Below are 24,459 nucleotides of genomic sequence, written 5' to 3' on the forward strand. Positions count from 1 at the left end.
GCAATGGTCTTGACCATCGCAACCATCACCTTAGGCGGTCATAAGGCTGTGGGTGTTAACCCACAGCCTTACCACTGCAAAGGAGGACGTCTTGAAAATTCAAGACGTCCTCCCCTCATTCAGACCGACCGCACGCTCTGTGCGACCAGCTCTGAATGAGGTCCTAAGTGTCTGACAAATTTGGAGCAGCCAGCATAACCAATACTCTATCTTCCAATAATCCAGTCAGATGTGATCTGAAGAACTGAGTTTATTATTCGATAGAGGAACTTGCATAGAAATGATAAGTAATGTGATGATAAGTGATGGCAAGTGATGTGGTAAAACTGTAAACAAACAATGAAATATAATTACTATATGTACATGAGAATGCAAGGCAAACATATACATAACATGGGATATGCAAACAACATGAAACATACAGTATGCAAAGTATAGACTGTAGTGTCACATAGTACAGCTAACATGCAGTACATAACTGGCTAAGCAGATCTACAATATGATGGCAAGGTTGAAGCTTAGAACTCAATATCGAATGCTGTACCAGGTTGAGCATATGTAATGATGACTGTCTGGGAACGTGTGAAAAGGGAAATGGCTGCTTATGGCTCCTTTATCCCAGAATGCATTGCTAGACTGCTAAGGCATGCTAAGAAGATCAAAATGGATCAGATTTAAACTGCTGCTGTCCTGACCACTAGGTGGGGCTGCTAATGTGAATTAGTGTAACATAACAAACCCTATGCTGAAGGCATGACACTCCCCATCTGGTATCGTTGATACCACAAATTTAAACTCTAAGTAGGTAACAGTAAAAACAGTTCAGACACTGGTCTGAGAAACAACTTAGTCTCTCCTTGCTTACAGATCTTGACCTCGACCTTACAAACTTTTCTGTCTTTGCTCGGGAACGTCTTGGTGACAATACTCAACGGCCACTCGTTACGTTGTGAATGACAATCTCTGACAAGCACAATGTCACCAGGTTTTAGGTTGGGTTTGGCAACTTGCCACTTGGTCCTTATTGTCTTTTCCACCTGTCCCAAAAAGGTGTTTGCTAGGCTTTGAACTTGCCTCCATTGTCGTTTGAATAAGTCTTTGTTGGAGAACTCTCCAGAAGGAGCATAGATAGTCCCGGTCTTCTGAGTAAGAAGAGTAGCAGGAGTAAGTAGAAGCGGATCTTCTGGGTCATTAGAAACTGAAGTCAAAGGTCTGGTATTGACGATAGCTCAGACTTCAGCCATGAAAGTTGTTAAACTCTCGTGAGTAAGTCTTGCAGTACCTACTTGTAGAAATATGGAATCAAGGATTCTGCGTATTATGCCAATCATCCTTTCCCATGTACCTCCCATATGAGAAGAATGAGGCGGGTTGAAAGTCCATGTACAACTTTGCTCACTGAGGTATCTCTCTACACCTTTATTGTTGATGTTTGAGTGAATTTGTAGTTCTTTGGTCACGTAAATATTTTGACAGTGATGCCAACCTATACATTCAGTCACTCTTAGAAATTTGGCACGTTTAAATGAACGGGCTATATGAGTTAGGCAGGTAATTGCTCTAAGAAGTGATTTCCAAGTAGAGAATCTTTGGAATCTGTGTGGCTCAAGTTGACAATGTGAGATCATGGTATGGATCGTTGTCACAGCTAGCACTGCAGCACAAAGTTAAAGCCTGGGTATGGTATGCTCTGGAAGTGGTGCTAACTTCGCTTTGCCCATGACAAACCCAAAATGACACTTGCCTCTAATATCCACAGTTTTAAGATATGCAACAGTGGCAATTGCTTGGATTGAAGCATCAGAAAATGCACATAGCCTCTGGTTTTCTGTAGAAGGCACAGGAGAATATGAATGTGTAATATAAAGGTTGGTTAAGGTGGACAGAGAACTTTTCCACTCCTCCCACAAATTCTTTTCTGAGGAGACAGTGGCACGTCCCAGTCAGATGACTCGCAGGTTAGGTCTCTGAGCAAGGCTTTACCTTGGATAGTGACAGGAGCAGCAAATCCTAAGGGGTCATACAAGCTGTTTATAACAGACAAGACACCTCTGCGGGTGTAGGGTCTTTCCTTACTGTTCACTTGGAAGGTAAAGGAGTCCGATTTTAAGTCCCATAAGAGTCCAAGGCTACGTTGAGCTGGTGGAGAATCAGTTCCTAAATCTAAATCCCTTAAGTCACTGGTATGATCTTGAAAAGGGAAGGCTTCCATCACTCTTTTGCTGTTGGAAGCTATTTTGTGAAGCCTAAGATTAGAGCAGGCAAGCATTTCCTGAGCTCTCTTGAGGAGACTGATTGCTGTCTCATCCGTTGGCATAGATTTTAAACAGTCATCTACATAGAAATCTTTTTCCACAAGTTGTCTAACATCAGAACCATACTCTAGCTCACCCTCTTGAGTTGAACGTCTGAGTCCCTAGATGGCAACTGCAGGGGAAAGGCTGTTACCAAAGATGTGTACTCTCATGCGGTACTCTACAATATCTTTAGAGGGGTCGTTGGCTCTGAAATGAATCTTAGGAAATTCCTGTCACTTTCCCTCACGAGGAAGCAATGAAACATTTGTTGAATGTCAGCTGTGAAGGCAATAGAGTCCTTACGGAAACGTATGAGTACTCCAAGGAGTTTGTTGTTAAGGTCTGGTCCTGTCAGGGGAACATCATTTAAGGAGATGCCTTTGAACTTGGCACTGGAATCAAACAAGACTCTGATCTGATCTGGTTTCTTTGGGTGGTATACTCCAAACATTGATAAGTACCAGCATTCATCTGTGTCCTTAAGAATGGGAGCTATCTCAGCATGACCGTTCTCAAAATATTTTGTCCATGAAAGAGAAGAAGTGATCTTTCATTTCTGGCTTCCTGTGGAAGTTGCGTTTTAGTGAAGAGAAGCATTTAAATACTTGTTCTCTATTGTTAGGTAGGCGCCGTCTGTGTGTTTTAAAGGGTAGAGGTGCAACCCAGCTGTTGGCATCATCTTTGACTAGTCCCTTTTTCATTATTTCCAGGAATAGATTGTCCTCTATGGACATTGCGACTTGGTCATCCCTTTTTGTTGTTTTATAAGACTGTGCACCCCAAATGTTCTTGGTAGCTGTCACAGATGTGGTTGTCACTAGTAGAGTCTATGACAGTGCAGTGTGGTAGTTCCTTTATGAGGAAGTGATTGTGCCATGGTTGAAATAGAGAAGGGCGTCCGTTTTCTAAAGTACAGGTAAGCATGCTGTTGACAGTAACTGGTTTATGCACATTTCCAAGACATACTTCTCCTATTATGACCATCCTGGGTCTAATCTTTGAGCATAACTAGCATTGTGTGGACCGTTAATCTGACTTCTGACTTTGTGGACTCGTAAGATATCTCTCCCAATGAGTGGAATTATCTGGGCTAGTGGGTCAAGCTCTGGTATCAGATGTGCTATATGTTTCAAATGTGCATGATGGATAGCTGCGTCTGGTGTAGGGATTTCAGACCTATTATCAGGGATCTCATTGCATTCAGTGATAGTGGGTAAGGGAAGGCACGTCTTTCCATCTATGGACTCGACTTGATAGCTGATTGCTCTCCTCCCCATTGTCTCAAAACTCCCTGCACAAGTCCTTAAGGAGTATGGAGTGCTGGGTCCTTTGATATTAAAGGTCTCAAAGAAGGTTGATCTGGCTAGAGACTTGTTACTTTGATCATCTAGGATTGCATAAAGTTTGACGGCTTTCTCTGGTTGGCCGTTAGGGTAGACTCTGACTAAACAGATTTTGGGGCAAGATTTGCCACTAATAGTGTCTTTGCAGACTTCAGTACATTGTGAAGTTATCCCTGGTATGACTGCAGTAGTGTCTCTTTGCTCCACACTGAGCTCCCCGCCATGCTCTGTGTCACCATAACACTGGTCGATGTACTCTATTAATCTAATAAATAGCGGACATGACGTAGGATGCGAGCGGCCAGGGGGCGTATTTATCCAAAAAACGACCGCAAGTTTTGTTCGCTTGTTCAGACCTAGAGGCGTGAACAGACCGCAAAGAGCGAAGGGTTCATTTGAATGGCCACCCCTATTTTCTGGACGAGCGAGCGCTAATTGCGTCCGGCTCTGAATCAGGCCCATACTCCTCTCCTTCTTCTTATATGTAATCTGGATATCCTAGACCTTGTCCATCACCTGGGTGCTTATATGTCATCGGGATAAAGTAGCCTTCCATTATTTCTTGATGGACTTATATTTTAGCTCTCTATAATGAAATATTAAAATCTTACAAATGTCCATGTTTTATAGTTTCTTAATATATAAAAATATATATTGTTGTGTCTTTGTCTTCTTGTACAGGCTGTTGGCATAATGCAGCGCGTCCTTATGAAATTTGGCAGTTATGAAAACTTTGAGAAAGTAACAGGAGGCCGGATGCTGCCAAAGAGACAGGTACTGCGCCAAATTCAGAGCTACATGGAGAGAGAACGCTGCCTGGGTGAGGTAAGTGGCCTAAAGCATTTGTTCTTTACCCCCTAATGATCTGGCTATTCTGTAGCATTCATATAAGACACATTTTAGATTTTTTGCTATGTGCTAGTTAAAAGACAATCTCTTTTTTTTTTTGTTAGAGTAAATTGTATATTGCTTTTTTTAATGACACTTTATTATATCTTATTTGTTAGGATTATAAAAAGTAAATATGATAATATACATTATCATGATTTTGGTCACAATTATTTTCAAGCAAATATCTCACCTCTACAAATATGATCCTAAATGTTTTCCCTTATTTTGGCCATATAATTTGAAACCACATACAAATTATTTCTAGTTTAATGACTAGAAAGGAGTGTATGAAGTTTTTTTTGCTATTTTTGATACATATAATTGTTTACTACTTATATTACAATGTCTCAGGGTAGGTCAGAATAGCCCATACAGGTCACTACAGATATTTTTTTTTTACAGCTAATATACCGTTCCTGCTCATGTGATTGGGGTACCGCATCCTGTACTCTGCATACTGTACATGTTACACAGCATTCTGTACTCTGCATACTGTACATGTTACTCAGCATTCTGTACTCTGCATACTGTACATGTTACTCAGCATTCTGTACTCTGCATACTATACATGTTACACAGCATTCTGTACTCTGCATACTGTACATGTTGCACAGCATCCTGTACTCTGCATACTGTACTTGTTACACAGCATTCTGTACTCTGCATACTGTACATGTTACTCAGCATTCTGTACTCTGCATACTATACATGTTACACAGCATTCTGTACTCTGCATACTGTACTTGTTACACAGCATTCTGTACTCTGCATACTGTACATGTTACACAGCATTCTGTACTCTGCATACTGTACTTGTTACTCAGCATTCTGTACTCTGCATACTGTACGTTACACAGCATTCTGTACTCTGCATACTGTACATGTTACACAGCATTCTGTACACTGCATACTGTACATGTTACATAGCATCCTGTACTCTGCATAATGTACATGTTACACAGCATCCTGTACTCTGCATACTGTACATGTTACATAGCATCCTGTACTCTGCATACTGTACATGTTACACAGCATTCTGTACCCTGCATACTGTACATGTTGCACAGCATTCTGTACACTACATACTGTACATGTTACATAGCACCCTGTACTCTGCATAATGTACATGTTACACAGCATCCTGTACACTGCATACTGTACATGTTACATAGCATCCTGTACTCTGCATACTGTACATGTTACACAGCATTCTGTACCCTGCATACTGTACATGTTGCACAGCATTCTGTACACTGCACAGAAACAATAAAACAGCAACCGTTCATAACTTTCATAGGCTCTCGCAAAAATGGAAACACGTAAGAGGCACATCCACTAGCAGACTGTGAAAAGACTGCACGAGTACGACATTGTAATCATGCAGTCGCTTCACAGTCTGTGCTGTGCCTACACTGAACGATCAGTCATTCAGTGTAGGCACCCTCCCTCATCCCTGAACATGGCCAATATGTTGTTATCGGCAGATTAACCAGCATGTTCGGGCGATGATAGATGTCAAAAACGACCAGTGGGAGTACGCATCACTGATCGTTTTTGATATTAAGCTGCCCGATTAGTGCCCGATTAACAAACGATTGAACGACAATTATGTCGTTATCGTTCAATCGCTCTGTTTAATCGGTCAGTGGATACCCACCTTTACGTGGGTGCTGGCCTACAACATGTGTGACCAGTACAGCATTTATGCACCAAAGAACTGATCTACCATTGCCTGGAATGAAGAAAGTCACTCAACTGACACCTGGTTAATAGTGCTAGAAACCATGGTTTCTTTTGTTGCTCCAGTGGGTGATAGGGGCCTTAGATGGTTAAATGTATATTATCAAACTGTTGAATGATGACACATGTTCATAGATGGTGAATTTACAATTAGGAGAGAAATGCTGAAACTTGGGGTTAATGCGATCACTCAATACCATTACATATTGATTTAACATTAATCCTGCTGTCTACTATAAGTGAATGATAGCACACAGAGCATATCAGGAAAATGTGCCACAAAACATCACAGAACCGCCCATCACATATAACAATAAGCACCCTGGCATGTATGTTCCTTCTTGTATATGACTATTTAAAATAAAGAAATAAAAAAAATAAGTACCATGGCCTCTGGAGCTGTTTAGATTGTCACCAGCAGGTTGGTAGATCATACCCTGTGCTGTTTGCAGCACAGAGCTCACACACATGCACTGCCAGGTCTTACTGCCGCTCTTATCCACTGAGGTCTCTTCTTGTAGCCATGCCAGCCATAATTGTAGGCAACCAGAACAGTCCACTATTTTATACTGATGACACTGAGAAATGACTTGCCTAATAATGCATGAGCCACACCGGTGTGTAATCCTGGCCTGCAATATACTTTGCATTTCAGTATATTGAAACCATTCACATATACAGTCAGGTGCATAAATATTGGGACATTGACAGAATTTTCATATGTTGGCCTCTATTCACCACCACAATGGCTTTGAAATGAAACAAACAAGATGTGCTTTAACTGCAGACTTTCAGATTTAATTTGAGGGTAATTACATCCAAATCAGGTGAACGGTGTAGGAATTACAACAGTTTCTATATGTGCCTCCCACTTTTTAAGGGGCCAAAAGTAATGGGACAAACTAAACAATCCTAAATCTAACTTTCACTTTTTAATACTTTATTGCAAATCCTTTGCAGGCAATTACAGCCTGAAGTCTGGAACGCATAGACATCACCAGACGCTAGGTTTCATCCCTGGTGATGCTCTGCCAGGCCTCTACTGCAAATGTCTTCAGTTCCTGCTTGTTCTTGGGGCATTTTCCCTTCAGTTTTGTCTTCATCAAATGAAATGCATGCTCAATCGGATTCAGGTCAGGGGATTGACTTGGCCATTGCATAACATTCCACTTTTTAGCCTTAAAAAACTCTTTGGTTGCTTTTGCAGTATGCTTCGGGTCATTGTCCATCTGCACTGTGAAGCGCCGTCCAATGAGTTCTGAAGCATTTGACTGAATATGAGCATATAATATTGCCCGAAACACTTCAGAATTCATTCTGCTGCTTTTGTCAGCAGTCACATCATCAATAAATACAAGGGGACCAGTTCCACTGGCAGCCATACATGCCCATGCCATGACACTACCACCACCATGCTTCACTGATGAGGTGTTATGTTTTGGATCATGAGCAGTTCCTTTCCTCCTCCATACTCTTCTCTTCCCATCACTCTGGTACAAGTTGATCTTTGTCTCATCTGTCCATAGGATGTTGTCCCAGAACTGTAATGGCTTTTTTAAATGTTGTTTGGCAAACTCTAATCTGGTCTTCCTGTTTTTGTGGCTCAACCAATGGTTTACATCTTGTGGTGAACCCTCTATATTCACTCTTGTGAAGTCTTCTCTTGATTGTTGACTTTGACACATATACACCTACCTCCTGGAGAGTGTTCTTGATTTGGCCAACTGTTGTGAAGGGGTTTTTCTTCACCAGGGAAATAATTCTTCTCTCATCCACCACAGTTATTTTCCGTGGTCTTCCGGGTCTTTTGGTGTTGCTGAGCTCTCCGGTGCGTTCTTTCTTTTTAAGAATGTTCCAAACAGTTGATTTGGCCACACCTAATGTTTTTGATATCTCTCTGATGGGTTTGTTTTGATTTTTCAGCCTAATGATGGCTTGCTTCACTGATAGTGACAGCTCTTTGGATCTCATATTGAGAGTCGACAGCAACTGATTCCAAATGCAAATGTCACACCTAGAATCAACTCCAGACCTTTTACCTGCTTAATTGATAATGAAATAACAAGGGAATAGCCCACACCTGTCCATGAAATAGCTTTTGAGTTGATAGTCCCATTACTTTTGGCCCCTTAAAAAGTGGGAGGCACATATAGAAACCGTTGTAATTCCTACACCGTTCACCTGATTTGGATGTAATTACCCTCAAATTAAATCTGAAAGTCTGCAGTTAAAGCACATCTTGTTTGTTTCATTTCAAAGCCATTGTGGTGGTGAATAGAGGCCAAAATATGAAAATTCTGTCAATGTCCCAATATTTATGCACCTGACTGTTTTTTTATTTATTGTCCATTATCTGTCAATGGTTTGTGGACTTTTTAAAATGTCTTTAATGCAGTAAGGGCCCCACACATTATAAATAGTTTAATTTATAACCTATATTGTGTGTAAGTTTGTTCTGTTACCGGTCTTTTATTCCTGCCGCATAAGATGACAGTGTCCTTCTCCATGTTCCAGATCGCTGTTGACCTTACAAGTGATATTCTGTCACGAGCCTGTATGAGTGTGAGAAATGGACGAGCAACAATGGCCATTAATGTTTCCGCTGTACGGGAACACTGGCTGGAAGGGATGCTCAGACATGAAATAGGTACTGGCTTCTGCTGATTTACATTCACTGTTCTTTTATTTCCACTGTACCAACCTCTGGTTCCTTATCAGTATATTGGCTCATTTGGGAAGGGTCATCTTGCCTTCTGTTTTATCTCATTGTATTTTATTAATTTTCATAATGGTCCCCATAGAGCTATGTAATATATTGGTGCTTTATACTGTAAGTAAAATATATAAGGAAAAGATAATGTATCTAATTTTATTATTGACCTTAAAAAATTAATTTTTTATTAGTACATTTATGTATATTAGAGGTCTAACAGGTTATGTTTTTGCTGCCAAAGTACAGAGGTTATTTATGCCTTGGACACTTGCATTAGGAATAGAACCTGTTCTCTGGACTCACTGGGCTCATTTAGTGTGCGCTAGTAGTAGCCTTTTTCATTTTACATCTCAAGATGCATCTGACATTACATACAGACACAAGTATGCTTTTCTTATGTACATCTGTTATTGTGTGAGTAAAAAGCCCATACGCGCCCACCCCTACATGACCCCAGCCATCTGAAGGGCTGTAATGAGTGTGCAAGTGGTACCATCGCCCATGGCCCCTGCATCTGACCAGTAGGCTGCCTGGAACATCACCCTGCGGCCAGTAGTGCAGCTGTAGTGCTGCTCAGGGCATCCAAATTATGCTCCAGACATATCGGAGATAGCTGCTGTGGTACCTCTATGGTACATTCAGTAGATACCTAATATTTGCGGGTATCCCTTGAAAATGGCTGTTTTCGGGGAATATGCTGCAAATATTATTTGATAAATAGGCCCCTTAGGAAGATATATGATAATACTATAAGTCATATCAGGCTAATATTTATATTTATACAAAATTCTTTTGATGCAAGGAGCAAAAAAAGAAAAAGACAAATATGTCTTTATGGGGGCACTCTTATACAGAAATTAGAAATGTGATGTATACAGAAATGAAGTGAAAATAAAACTTAACATTTAATAAACTGCTTATTAAGATGAATTCCCATCAAGGGTGAAAGTATATAAATAGGTATCAACCAATAAAAGGTCAACACATCTACATGAATCAAAAAATATCACAGGACATTTCTGAATATATTAAATATCATGCTATATGTAAAGGTGACCTTATAATCGATCTAGAATGACATTAAGTGTACACAAATGGCAAAGTTATTAGAATTATAAACCCTGAAGGAAGAAAAACATATTGCATATAAAAAACATAATATATATCTCCTACAGGGATATGATATGAAGTGTACACAAGCGGCAAAATTATTCAAATAATAAACCCTGAAGGAAAAAAACCAAAAAACAAAATTCATGTGGAAAACATAATATATATCCTACAGGGATAAATACCCACTCCAAAATCTAATATTGTATGATATTGAACAGCCTCCAATTGTATTCACCTGTGGACAATGAATGGCAACAATAATGGCTGTTGAACAAAAAGTCTCCCTTAATATAAAGGGTTTCAAAGGTATACAAGTGTGACAAATAATATTAGGCAATCATTGAAAGCCACAATGAGGTAGGATGCGCGTTTTGCCGGGAGGCTTGGTCACCTGATCGTCAGTGTTGACTCTAGCTTCCTGCCTTTTACATTGCCTACATCCGATCAAGGAGCTAGGCTTGAGATTGACTGTTATTCTAATAGGCTCTATAGAGATCATACCCATCACTATAATAATCTAAGATGCCTTTTCCCATTCCTTTCTTTCTTAATGTGATTGAATCATAGTCTTTTATTCACAGGAATCCGTTTTGTTTACATATGGTAATGAGAGATTCGGGACACTCCCCTGTTTCCCCCTAGCATTATCGCTAGTGGCCGTCTGAGTCATTCAGATCATTGGATGACAATGCAGTCAATATCAAGCCTAGCTCCTTGATTGGATGTAGGCAATGTAAAAGGCAGGAAGCTAGAGTCAACACTGACGATCAGGTGGCCAAGCCTCCCGGTGAAACGCGTGTCCTCACTGCGCCAGAAGCACTATCCTCATTCACCACTCCAGCAGCCCCCACACACAGGGACCTTGACTAAGGTACTTCCTTTTTCTTTTCCTCATAGTGCTCTCTCATCTGGGAGGAAGCCGGTGACTTCTCCTGCAATGCCCAACTGTAACAGGAGTTAGACACGGCGGATTCCCCAGACAGCAGAAGCACTTCTGTTGTTTCCTCCAGGGCAAGCGCCTCCCCCTCTCTCATCCCCTGTTTGAATCCAAGACAGGGGAAAGCAGAATTGGCTAGTCGCTTTTCTTATCTCCCTGGATCTGACTTTTTTCCTCCAATATGTGACACACATATCAATGTATCGTTCCAAATACATTTCATACTTTGTCTAATTACAACAGGGTTCAGGAAAAGAGGTTCATTTATAAAACATATGTTTTTACCTCATTATGGCTTTCAATGATTGCCTAATATTATTTGTCACACTTGTATACCTTTGAAACCCTTTATATTAAGGCAGACTTTTTGTTCAACAGCCATTATTGTTGCCATTCATTTTCCACAGGTGAATACAATTGGAGGCTGTTCAATATCATACAATATTAGATTTTGGAGTGGGTATTTATCCCTGTAGGATATATATTATGTTTTCCACATGAATTTATTTTTTTTCCTTCAGGGTTTATTATTTGAATAATTTTGCCGCTTGTGTACACTTCATATCATATCCCTGTAGGAGATATATATTATATGTTTTTTATATGCAATTTGTTTTTCTTCCTTCAGAGTTTATAATTCTAATAACTTTGCCGTTTGTGTACACTTAATGTCATTCTAGATCGATTATAAGGTCACCTTTACATATAGCATGATATTTAATATATTCAGAAATGTCCTATGATATTTTTTGATTCATGTAGATGTGTTGACCTTTTATTGGTTGATACCTATTTATATACTTTCACCCTTGATAGGAATTCATCTTAATAAGCAGTTTATTAAATGTTAAGTTTTATTTTCACTTCATTTCTGTATACATCGCATTTCTAATTTCTGTATAAGAGTGCCCCCATAAAGACATATTTGTATTTTTCTTTTTTTGCTCCTTACATCAAAAGAATTTTGTATATGTGTTCAGCACAAATTTTGGGGAGGCACCACCAACCTAGAACCATTTGATAATTTTATCTCAATGATTAGTATGTTGGTATTTTCATTGCGTTATAGTGACTCTTTAAAGAGTCACTTGAATTCAATTACTAGTGCGGTCTCACCCCTTTGTTTTCATATAATATTTATATTTAACTGATTTCATGAATCCAGTTGCCTTGATTATAAATACATACAGAGATCTATGCCGTTTCTGAACAATACGTCTTTGATTATTACCTTTCCTTTATGATTATGGGGCCTATTCATCATCACTAATGGGCTCGTTACACATGCAGAAATGAGAAGTATCATTGATACTTTGGTAGCAATATTACAGATCACTGGGAGAGCTGCTCTTCAGAGTAACTGTCCCTGCACCGGGGTAATACTGAATTGACCAGGTAGTTTCCAAGTATCCACCACTACAACTCTCAGTGAGTTGGATACTTAATCATCACCCCCATTGCCACCTTCTGTTTTTGTTCTAATTTCTAGTATGATCATCTTTTGTAAAATATAACATGACAAAATCTCTCTCTCTCTCTATCTATCTATATTTATATATTTGTGAATTTATCCATGTACCAAGTTTAATTTCCATTTTAAAGATTATTGAATTAATTATATTATATAGATAACTGGTAATAAGTAAATAATAAATATTACTTGTTTCTTGTGTGAATGCAAGCACCCATTATTTCCGGTCAGTGAACAACAGGCAGCAGCCATGGTATGACAACGCTGGGCGTGACACATATCATCTAAAGCCCGTCACTCCCACTGAAGAAGGCCTGGCAAGCATCCACAGTGTCTTGTGTGACAAAGACCCTTTCCTGTGGAGAGCTGCACTGCTCTATTATACAGTCTACCAAGCCAGCCGCATGTCATTCTGTGAGCTGTTCCAGGATGTGGCTCAGTTTGTGGAAGACCCTAACACAAGGTGGGATTACTGTATGCGAGCAAAGAGGGGCTGCTCTGACACATCCCAGCCAGGTAACTTAGAACTTCCTATTCCATAAACATGGTCTGGTAACGTAACCAAGCAGCGGATTTTCTAACAGGCAACTTTCATTGGTTTTGCCGGCAGGATTTAACATGGCAACAATATGAAATGCAAAACAAAGACGATTTTGCATTAAATATTATTTCCACTTTTAAATTCCACAGACAAAACCAAAGATCTGCCATTTTGAAAACCCACCGATTAGTAAATATTTGTAATTATCTATTTATTTATTAACAATTTCTTATATAGTGCAGCATATTTCGTTGTGCTTTGATATATACCCCTATGAGAGTAGAAGGGAATGTGCTCAGTAAACTTCTTAGTGATATGGATGTAGCTACAGTGGTGTTGGTTAAATACGTTGTAGCTGAATATATAGAAGTTACAGCATGCAATAATACTCCCTAGTGTGGATCACATGCTACAAGCGTGTATTTTGCTGCTATATTTGCTTGTACTATGGTCACTATATATCCTTCGATCGGGCATCGGGTCGGCTGGGACACATGTTGTTCTGATGTGTTACTGGCCTTAATGCTATGGAGCTGTCAGCATATTGTAACTGTGTTCTAGCCAGACACTGACTGGGCAAGCAGTTATTGCTATTGAATTCTATATTAAACATCCACTTTTTAAAGCTGACTATGGGCTCTATTTATTAACATTTTATTTAATAAAATAAAGTGAAAAAGGATGTTTTCATACCCTTTTCACATTATTTTAGTTTCATCTACATTTACTAAAGGGCAATTGGAATAGAATTCGTAAATTCTACTCCAAGCCCTAATTATTGCATATTTTTAGTAAGCAGATCGCATTTCCCATAATTGTAATGGGAAATGCGATCTGCCTGAGATTTACTAAAAATATATTATGAAAAAATACTGGGGGAACCCTTTGATAATAACACCACCTGGAGGTGGCATTGTCCAGGGTCTCCCCCAGTTACTGGACTCCTGCTCTGCTCTAACATGCATAGCAGAGCCCGGAGACAGCCCTTGTGATTAGCGGAGCACCGATCACCAGAGGTAAGTGAAATTAAGGAGGGGGGGCGAGGCAGTGTGTGGTAGCGATCATGGGGCGGGGGGCTAGCAGCGGCCGGTCGGCGCATGTGCGGCACCTCATCACTATATTTTTGCAGAATATACAGTGATAAGGCAGCGGAGGGAATTCGCAGGGACAGAGCTTTATCACAAGCTCTGTCCCTGCAAGGGATTTTTAATAAATCCCTGTGATATTGCCTGAATTCACAATGCAAATTCAGTCGGTAATCTCACACTGCAATCTGCGTTTTAATGCGGATTGTAGTAAATAGAGCCCTATAAGAAGTGCATGTATCAAATTGGTTATTTTCAACCCATTCAGGGGAAGTTAGAGCTAGCAGACACCTTTTACTACATTCATATTGTTTATGTATAGTCACTGCCACCTTCAGGACTCACCTAAACCAGTGTGATGTTTGTGGGATAAAGTGTGTGGGAATAAAACCACCTGTTCTGTTTAAAGTTGGTAAAATCCCCATTTATTAATATCTCCCACTCACTATTAATCATCCAATAATGCATGCTGTTATTCATAACTACAATATCCTCCTCAATGGCAGATTGACCTCCAGGAAAATAACAGCGTTTGAAATGATTACATCACATTATAAGCAATTTCTGTTCCCACACCCCCCCTCCTACCTGTGAGATCGCTGACAGGGGTAAGGTGGAAGTGCTAATGACTTTTTATGACTTCGGGTGATTCTTTGGTGTAAGACCAGTTTTAGTGATGAAATCTATTAATGATATATTTATTTTGGAATATAACAACACCATATTACAATAAGAAGGTTATAAATTCCCACACAATTGCATAAGGATCATAAAACTCACACACAGTTGCATATATAATTAATAGATTTTAATATTGGGAGCTATCAATGCGTTTAGGGGCATATTTAGCACAATCCACATTTACGCGTATGTGATGAATATTTTTCACGGAAATTCACAAAGTGTAAATAAATATTATCACACAAATTTACTAACAATCTCTCCAGGAGACAGGCTCTGATAAGAGCTCATCCTGGCAAAGAGCTGGAAGTAGTGTGATAGCGTAACGCTATCTCACAGCTCGGGTCACCAGAACACACTGTGCATACATCACTGGGGGGTGCCACTTGCTCCCTCTCCATAAAAATGTACAAATTACTAGTCCATAGGCTACTATAGGACAACGGAGATGGTGATACCATATTGTGCTTTTCCCTCTGTGTAAAAAAGGATAATAACTAATGTGAAAAAATCTATACAGGTGTGTCATGACTCCTTACTCGTCTTTGCTGCAGTTGTGCCAAACAGCCCCTGTCGATGTGCCTGTCCCGCGTGACTGCTAGCGCCAGGTGCAATGTGATGTGACTCGTACGCACCAGGAGACTGTGCTGATTAGTTTGATATGTGACACTTGTATATCTGTGTGCGACTGAGTCTCTCAATCAGCATGTGAACTATAATGCACACAGATATACAAGTGTCACATATCAAACTAATCAGCACAGTCTCCTGGTGTGTCCTATTCACATCACATTGCGACCTAGACGTATCTTTGGCAAAAAAGACGCCCAATGCTAGCAGAGTTGCCTGGGATCTGGTGGCTCACTCACGCCAGGTATATCGCGCTGCATGGCGTATTGAGGCTAGTTGAGCAAGGAGACATCCCTATATGTTTATGTTGTTTACACAGGTTTTCTAATGATATTTTAGGCTACAGATATCTAGTATCAGTGCTGAGGTCATTTGTATATTAATGTTTCTTTTTATCCTCACAGGTTGCTTTAATAAAGATCAGATGTACCTGGATGGGATTCTACATCTTCTAAGGCACAAAGACACCATAGATTTCTGCCTGCTAACATGCATGGGCAAGGTATATATTATATCAGTATGTCTTTCAGTAATGAAATAATAGGAAAGTGATACAGTCATGATCATTGTGTATAATTTATATACATACACTGCTCACCTAGTAACACAATGCACCATCACTGTAACAAGGTAGGAGGATGTCTGTCCCTGATACTGTATAGAGGGAGCAGTATTGTCTGACTGCATCGTATTGGACAGGAGCTGTAGCTGCTCAGTAACAAGCTGCAGAATGGTACTCCATGTCTTGCTGTAGAAGGAGATGCCTATAGTCAGAGGCGTAAATCCCAGACTCCTGGAGGCTAGTTATAATTTGGGGCTCCTCCCCCATCACAACCTCTGACCGTGTAATGTAGCAATTCGCATGCAGACAGGCTATAGATAGACGAAAGCTGATGGTCTGACATGGAGCTCTCCACTAGTGTAAGGTGGCTTCTCAGGTGCCGGGAAGGGGTGCCATGTATTTGGCGGCCATGATGGTGCACTCCAGGTATATAGTTACAGCCCTAAGCGGGGTGATTGGACAATGGAGGAGGTGCCCCTTCAGTGCTGGTGCTCGGCAGCAGGTGCCTCCATTGTCTCCCATAGTTCTGCCCCTGCCTATAGGATATAGTGTGCTGATAGCGTTATGCATGAAAGTCTCTATTTTTACTGGTTTACTGTTATGTTAGTGCAGCCATTTTTATGCTTGTAGCTACTCTTCCCCAATTAAATTAAATTAAAACATTTAAAAATGTTTCAAGTAAAGCAACTGATATTGTCAAATGTTAGTGTACTGTATGTCAAACATGATGCGTTATCATCATATTTTAGATAGTAAAGCCATCACTGTTAGAATGCTTTAAATCATATTATTAACAGGTCAGAATTACAGTTTCAAAATGAAACTTTCCCCGTTCTGAGTGTCAACATTTTAATTGTCTAACACTCATACCCAACCCACAGGAATCAAATGACATTCTATCTGTACATGGTGACAGCACAGGGCAGTCAGCACCAGCACCCTAGCAGAACAATAATGCACCCTGGTCTGGCCTCGTACCCCACAGATGTAAATTAGGACCAAGAAACTGACAGCTGGGCGCATCCTAGAGAAGTGCGGGCTTCACTCAGGTGGATCTCCTGGCTGCAGGGTGCCTCTCCAGGAAACCCTATAAGCCAAATGCAAGTGCCAACAGGTCAGTGATGGTGTACTTGTGTAATGAGTGGCGGCACTGCTCACACATCCTTAATGAAGGTCCTGGTCAGTATTACTGGTACCGCAACTGTCCTTCTTAAATATTTGGTAACAATCTTCCCCATGCAGTGGCATCACTAGGGGGGTGCTTGGGGGTGTGTACCACCAATGGGGTGATACCAAAATGCCGGCTTCTACTCATTGACTTGGAACTGGGCGCTGATCACTTAGGAGGAGCCGGCAGTGCAGGGAGAGTCTCTGGGGGCATCGTGGCACTCCCAGGAGTGCTGGGCACTCCCCCAGAGTGGTAAAATCAGGGGCATGCAGTGAGACCACACCCTTTTCCATGAGGCCATGCCCCCTTTTCTGATGCATGTGCCTTTGACACACGCAGGGTGGCTATTTGGAACAGTGGGTGTCACCGACCCACTGAGAAACTCCCACCTTAGCATATGGTCAATCCTTCGCTGGTCTTAATATTTTTAACTTTTTAACATGTTCATTGGCAAAAGAAAAGCTTTCACCACCTTGTGCAAAGCAGGTCTATATAGACTCACATCTGTAATTACAGCTAAAAGCGTTGGCACCAAGTACTGATAGAGAGGATGAATATTTATGTATTATCTGTCTCATTTGTAATTAAAGTGTGTTAGAGGAGAGTTTTTACATTACAGAGTATTTTTTTGTGGTTTAGTGAAAAGAATCACAGAGTACATACATTTCTATTTCATGATGTAAGAAACTAAAATGTGAAAAATGCCAAAGTAAGTGATTATTTTCTAGTCACTACATATGAAGTCTAATGGTGCGTACACACTAGATGATATGCTCCCTGAGCGATATCGTCTAGTGTGTCCCCGGCAGGGTGTGCTCAATGTCGTTCATGATATTGAGCACACCCGCTGAATGATATCATTAATGATATCGTTCAGCACCCGGCTTTCTCCCCCCTTCCCCAACATGCAGCAACCTGACGACATCGTCAGGTTGGCCTGTATGTTAACCCGATGAACGATGATGACGAACGACCCGCGGGAACGATTGTCGTAGTTATCGTTCATCGTTTTTGTGTTAAAAATGGACGATAAAGTGGATGACTGAACGATAACGATATCGTTATCGTTCAGTCGTTCTCTTTAATCGCCCAGTGTGTACGCACCATTACTGTACGCTTATCTAACTACAATATTGTGATTCTTCTCCAAGGTGTCTTATGAAGATATAACTCGGCTGAAGCGATTTGCCGTCTGTCACACTTCCAGAATTCCTCTGTTCCTCACAGACCGAGGACGGTACGTTAACATCTGGAGCACATCATGGAAGTGAATGGCCTGACGGACAAGATGCTGAGGAAGCTGATCGTGTGACCACACCATTGTCACTGATTGTCTACTCTCCTACTAATAGCTAACCCCAGGGGTCCCAATCCAAATCTACAGGATCCCAGTGACGTGACAGACCAGGAGAATGTGGATATATTTGTTTTGTTTTCCAACATTTGGTAATCAATATCTTGCCAATAAATTATTATATTATTCATATACACAACATGGAAGTGAATGGCCTGATGGACAAGAAGCTGAGGAAGCTGATCATGTGACCTAACCATTGTCACTGATTGTCTACTCTCCTACTAACAGCTAACCACAGGGGTCCCAATCCAAATCTACAGGACCCCAGTGATGTGACACAGACCAGGAGAATGTGGATACATTAATTTTGTTTTCCAACATGTGTTAACCAATATCTTGCCAATAAATTATTATATTATTAAAATACACATCATGGAAGTGAATGGCCTGACGGACAAGATGCTGAGGAAGCTGATCATGTGACCACACCATTGTCACTGATTGTCTACTCTCCTACTAATAGCTAACCCCAGGGGTCCCAATCCAATCTACAGGACCCCAATGACGTGACAGACCAGGAGAATGTGGATATATTTGTTTTGTTTTCCAACATTTGGTAATCAATATCTTGCCAATAAATTATATTATTCATATACACAACAGAAAGGCAGAGTTTGTTCCTTTCTAACTTTTGTAAACTGATTGTTAACTTTTAACAATGAATTCCTATGTCATGGTCAGTAATCACAGTGTAGAAATAGTGTGGGCAGGATGTCACTTTGATGATTGGTGTGAAGTACAGCAAGACATAGGGACCATTCAGTGACTGGTAGAAATGCTGATGTGCTTTACATTCTGTGATAATCACCATTGCAGATGCTGTGTATGGCAACTTGCAGACTAAGATTCTGTAGGATCATTTATTATATAGAACCAGTTATTTATATAGCATACACATATTCCGCAGAAGTTTACAGAGATTATGTCCACATTCACATCAGTCCCTGCCCCATTGGCACTTACAATCTATATTTCCTACCACATGTACAGGAAACCCACGCAAGCATGGGGAGAATATACAAACTCCACATACGGCTGTGGTGGGAAACAAACTCATGACTTTAGTGATGTGAAGCAGTAATACTAACCATTACACCAACCGTGCTAGCAGAATTATACTGCTTTTCCACCTAAGTCCAGGGTCTGACCCGAGATTTGGAACACAGTTGACCATCTCCAAGCGCTGAGAAACCAGAAAGTTCCCATGCTGTAAACGGGACCTTAATTGGACAACCCGGGTTACCTGTTTACACTGCAGGGTTTCACGGGCCATTCCAGTGTTCAGGGGTGCCGAGAGGGGGGGGGAACGGGTACTGATTAACCGGGCCCGGCCATGTCAGGGGGCCCGGTCCGCAGCACAACAGTAACTGTTTTTAATTTTTTTTAACTTTTAATAAAAAAACAAACAAAAACCTTTATGAAACCTCCGCCGCGGGGGGGCGGCAGTTTGTTTGGGTGCGGATGTCAGGGGGGAATGGGTCTTGGTTGCCGGACTCCTGGACTGTGCATCACTAACTCCTAGTCCTGGCTGCCGCACAGCTGCGGAACTAATGGTCTCGCGAGATGATGATGACATCATCATCTCGCGGGGCTCTCTCACTTTACACCAGCCTCCGGAAGGTGGGCGGAGACTAGGAGAAACAGCATGAAGGAGGGCTGGATGGATGATCCCAGGGAAGCAGCTAGATCATGATTCCAGGCTCAGAGAGTGGTGTCAGCGGTGTCAGTGTGATAGGGGAAAGGGAACAGCCTAGGAGCGCCCCGCTGACTGCAGTAACTGTGAGTGCCTTTCACACTTTGGTTATGCAGTTGCTATATTTTTGTTTTATAAATAAAATATATGTATTCATCCTTTAGTGTATTCGATATATATTTTATATACTGTACATATATACAGTGCCTTGCAAAAGTATTAACCCCCCTTTGCATTTTTCATGTTTTGTTGCCTCACAACCTGGAATTAAAATGGATTGTTTGAAGGTGTGCATCATTTCATTCACAAAACATGCCTACAGCTGTGAAGTTGTATTTTTTTATATTGTGAATCAAACAACATTTAGGACAACGTAACAGAAAACTGAAGTGCATAACTATTCACCCCCCTAAAGTCAGTACTTTGTTGAGCCACCTTTTGCGGCAATTACAGCTGCAAGTCGCTTTGGATAAGTCTCTATGAGCTTGCCACATCTTGCCCCTTGGATTTTTGCCCATTCCTCAAGGCAAAACTGCTCCAGCTCCTTCATATTGGATGGTTTCCGCTTGTGAACAGCAATCTTCAAGTCTGACCACAGATTCTCAATTGGATTGAGTTCTGGGCTTTGACTAGGCCATTCCAACACATTTAAATGTTTGCCCTTAAACCACTCGAGTGTTGCTTTAGCAGTATGCTTTGGGTCATTGTCCTGCTGGAAGGTGAACCTCCATCCCAGTCTCAAATCACAGGCAGACTGAAACAGGTTTTGCTCAAGAATATCCCTGTATTTAGCACCATCCATCTTTCCCTCGCCTCGAATCAGTTTCCCAGTCCCTGCTGCTGAAAAACATCCCCACAGCATGATGCTGCCACCACCATGTTTCACTGTGGCAATGGTGTTCTTGGGGTGATGGGATGTGTTGGGTTTGCGCCAGACATAGGGTTTTCCTTGGTGGCCGAAAAGTAAAATTTTAGTCTCATCTGACCAGAGCACCTTCCTCCATACATTTGGGGAGTCGCCCACATGTCTTTTGGCAAACTGAAATCGTGTCTTTTTATTTTTATCACAAAGTAATGGCTTTTTTCTGGCCACTTTTCCATAAAGCCCAGCTCTATGGAGTGTACGGCTTATTGTGGTCACATGCACAGATACACCAGTCTCTGCTGTGGAACTCTGCAGCTCCTTTAGGGTTACCTTTGACTCCGTGCTGCCTATCTGATTAATGCCCTCCTTGCCCGGTCTGTGAGTTTTGGTGGGCAGCCCTCTCTTGGCAGGTTTGTTGTGGTACCATGTTATTTACATTTGATGATGATGGAGTTGATGGTGCTCTGGGGGATCATCAAAGATTTGGATATTTTTTTATAACCCTACCCAGAATTGTACTTCTCAACAACTTTGTCCCTGACTTGTTTGGAGAACTCCTTGGTCTTCATGGTGTGATGCCTCTTGCTTAGTGGTGTTGCAGCCTCTGGGGCCTTTTAGAAAAGGTGTGTTTATACTGACAGATCATGTGACACTTAGATTTCGCACAGGTGGACTTCATTTCACCAATTATGTGACTTCTGAAGGCAATTGGTTGCACCAGAAATTTTGAGGGGCTTCATAGCAAAGGGGGTGATTACATATGCACATGCCAATTTTCTGAATTTTATTTATAAAGATTCTTTTTTATATATATTTTTCTTATTTCACTTCACCAAATTAGACTATTTTGTGCAGATCCATCACATAAAATTAAGATAAAAATAAAAAAAAATTACAGGTTGTAATGTAACAAAACATGAAAAATGCAAAGGGGGATGAATACTTTTGCAAGGTTCTGTATATCTGCATATATATATATATATATATATATATATATATATATAATTTTATATATATATATACAACTTTATATATATATATATATATATATATATCATACATATAGATAGGTAAATGTAAATATGTGTGTTTTATATATATATATATATATATATATAAACATGTATATATGTGTGCAAACATAGGTGTGTATTAGCGTTTGTATATATATAATTATAATGTGTGTGTATGTATATAATCATATGCCGGTTCTATACAGTGGTGTCTATATATATATGCCGGTTCTATACAGTGGTGTATATATATATATATATATATATAGACACCACTGTATAGAACCGGCACTCAAAGGTCCAAATGGTATCCTGATGCCCTGGTGCCTTCCCCAGCCATAAGTATAAAAACACTCGACCCTTGCAAGAAAGACCCGGGTGGCACTCTAGGACTTTGCCATATTGCCATACGTACCTTGAAAAAAGAGCCGGTGGAGCTCTGAAACGTTGGTGTTCAAATATATGCAATATTTTCTAAGTCCCGGGGTGCCATCCATGTCTTTCTTGCGAGGGAGGAGCGCATATATATATATATATATATATATATATATTTAGGGGTCCTGGGGGATGCGCTATGCAACCATTCCAATGACGGCTGAGATGCACAGTGGGTAGTGTTCCCACTAGACTTTTAGTGGGGCTGCCGGATTTTAAAAGGACAAAATGCACCCTGGACTTTTAACGGCGCCCCGCTAAAACAGCCTGCACTGTGCCTTCCTCATCAGCAGGCCACAGTGTCCCACTGGTGGGAAAAGTTGCAGTGACCGATCACCGTTGGGTTAATAGAAGCCATGCGCGTGCGCACAGCATATTTATACCGTGAGGGAAGAGCTTGGGGCATGCCCCCAAGTGTGATGAATTGTCCTTGTGACACGCCCTTCCTGGTTAGCCACACCTACTTTTTGGGAACGCTCCCGCTCCCGCGGTCTGGCGGAAACACTAATCCGGCTGCTCTGTGCTGCAGCCAATAAGATCTTGTCCTGTCTCCCCCTACAATAGACAATAGAAATGTGTCATTGGCCGCATATGGCTAGGGGGAGGGGGGGGGCGAGAAGTTGCTGTACCGGGGCCCAGAATTTCTCTTGGCAGCTCTGCCTGTGTTAAACCCTGCAAGTTACCTGGAAAGTGACCTGGCAATCCAACCCTGGCCCCTTTTATACCCAGAAGAAACTCGGGTTAACCCTGCAATAAACCGGGTTTTAGCTCTGGTGTAAAAGGGGTATTACTGAGCATTTACGGCTACTTCTAAACTTGGAAAAATATGGATGTTAATAGATAATGTGTGTGCGATGTCACATATTTACAGTCCCACTTAGTAATGCTCATGCCAACAAAAGTAATAAAGTACTATGTGTTATCATATTGAAACATTCTATTAATTGTTTATCTAAAATGCAGCTTGTTTTATTTATGTTTCAATTAAACATAAGTAGACAATTTACATGTCAAAAAAATGTAAACCAGCAGTGCCTTCCAAAAATGCACAGTCGCCAAACCATGAAACACAACGCTTTGCAAAGCTTGTAATTGGAAAACATTCTGTATTTTGCTGATGAAAAACATTGCCCTTTTAGATGTTGGGCTTGAACATGCCGGGAAGCTTAGTAAATAAACCCCAGAGGTTCAAAAGTTGGTGCATGATATCACAAAACTACTGGAAACAGCATTTGGGGTGCACTGTGCAATTTCCCATGTTCATATTATTACCATTGACTATTTACATAGCACCACCAAATGACGCCGGGCCCCTCAGGAAGTTCGGGCCCGGGTAATCTGTACCCGCCCCCCCCCCCCTCTTGGCGCCCCTGGATATACACACTCCTTATATCCCGATTAAAAAAAAATAGTTGTGGGTTATTTTGTAGCCAAAACCTGTGGGGGGAGAAAAAACCTAAGGTACCAGATGCTCCTCTCTCTGCTGTGCCCGGCTGCTGCATGCTTCACACTCCGGACTGGCTTCTGCACTCCCATCAAAGAAGCTGAAGCTACCCAGGCTGAGGTAAGTGACTGCACACTGACAGTGGGTCAAACAAGGGATCACACATAGTGACAGGGGAGTCACACACTGACAGGGGGGTTCACACACACTGACGGGCTTCACACACAGTGATGGGGGTTCACACACAGTGACAGAGGGGTTCACACACAGTGACAGAGGGGTTCACACACAGTGACAGGGAGGTTCACACACAGTGACAGGGAGGTTCACACACACTGACGGGGTTCACACACACTGACCGAGTGACCGGGGTGTCGCGCACACTGATCTCACATACAGAAATCTCACCATGCGCCGTAGAAGACGTTGGAGGGAGGCTGAGCTACTTCAGCATGTCGGGGATGCTCCTCCGGATGACAG

At 41.2% G+C, this 24,459-nt stretch overlaps 1 pseudogene; it reads left to right on the plus strand.

Moving 5' to 3' along the window:
* The first annotated feature begins 3,218 nt into the window (after positions 1 to 3,218).
* On the plus strand, positions 3,219 to 18,484 carry LOC148535240 (putative tyrosine carboxypeptidase MATCAP2; annotated as a pseudogene).
* Positions 18,485 to 24,459: the final 5,975 nt, after the last annotated feature.

Source organism: Taudactylus pleione, unplaced genomic scaffold (assembly GCF_031769625.1).
Source record: "Taudactylus pleione unplaced genomic scaffold, aTauple2 ptg000054l, whole genome shotgun sequence".
In the NCBI taxonomy this organism is placed as follows: Eukaryota; Metazoa; Chordata; class Amphibia; order Anura; family Myobatrachidae; genus Taudactylus; species Taudactylus pleione.